The sequence below is a fragment of the Oncorhynchus nerka genome, linkage group LG12 (genome assembly GCF_034236695.1).
Source record: "Oncorhynchus nerka isolate Pitt River linkage group LG12, Oner_Uvic_2.0, whole genome shotgun sequence".
Taxonomy (NCBI): Eukaryota; Metazoa; Chordata; class Actinopteri; order Salmoniformes; family Salmonidae; genus Oncorhynchus; species Oncorhynchus nerka.
In genome coordinates this window covers 63,520,666-63,521,833 of record NC_088407.1, presented here as the reverse complement: position 1 = coordinate 63,521,833, position 1,168 = coordinate 63,520,666, and positions in this window count along the sequence as shown.

The following is a 1,168-nucleotide window of genomic DNA, read 5'->3' as shown; positions in this document are numbered from 1 at the left end:
CTTGTCCCCATCACTTATCCCCCCCATCTCCCGCTGTGCTCTCTAATTCAACAAATCTGCTCAGAATGTATGGCTGCTCTCCTGACAAAACGCATTCTGTGCTGGGGGCTAAGGATGTGGGCCTCCGCTGAACACGCCACTCAGCTGCCCATTGACCACCGGGGCCTTTCTCTGCACACACTAAGGAGCTGGGGACAAAGCCCCTGAAAGAAGGCCAGCTCCACAGAGAAAACATTTGCTTGTAATTGTGTTTGACTGCGTAATGAAAATGATGTTCTTTTTTAATTTGGGCTTGTTAAGGCCACACTATTTTCCTCTGGTCACCTGATTATTTTAAAGAAGCCCCCCTCCCCCACCCTGTAGGGGCTCTTTACTATAACCCCTCTTGTGTTTCAAGTATTCAGTGAGAACAACATAAATATGAACACTTGGTTCATTACAGGATGGGAGACAGGATGCCGGAATTTGGGTTTTCAGATAGGAAAAGGGTGTGCACACAAACACTCACTCACACAGCTCTGTCATCCGGTTCTAAAACCTGCAGTGAGTTGGGAGGTATTGAGGAGGTAGCATTCCTTGTGCTACTTCAGATAAACAGGCCATTAGGGGAAGCATCGGGCTAACACCAGAACACTGCCTCAATGGACACATTCACAACCACTGGTGATTTGCAGATGTTAGCCTCTAATTTCCTGTTTCATTAACTGGACTTTTCCTCATTCCACATCCACTTGGTTTTCTTCCATTTCTCCTTCACTTTAACGAATGGAAAGGTGAATGTACAGGTGAATGTACAAGGGAGAAAAAGTAAAAAACAAAGAGAAAACCCTCACATTGAAAGACCCCTTAGTTTGATTGTTATTTGAAAAGGTTGTAATTAAGCTTGAGAGAATTTTGTTCCTAATCAAAAAACCCAACCTTCCACTCTCTCCAAGGGGTCAGCATGTTTTTCTCCAATGTACAGCCACACATTGTTGTCATGACTGATGACATGTAACATGAAACTTGTGGCCATCAAAGAGCAAAGGTTGTTGTATTCCTCAAGGTTTCTCCTCACACCTCATATAGATTGCTATTGAATTACATAATTGCTTTGGATGTTGTCCCATCTCTCGCCTTCATTGCACAGCAATGAGTGAACATGAGGCTTTTCAAAGAGACGGGGAGA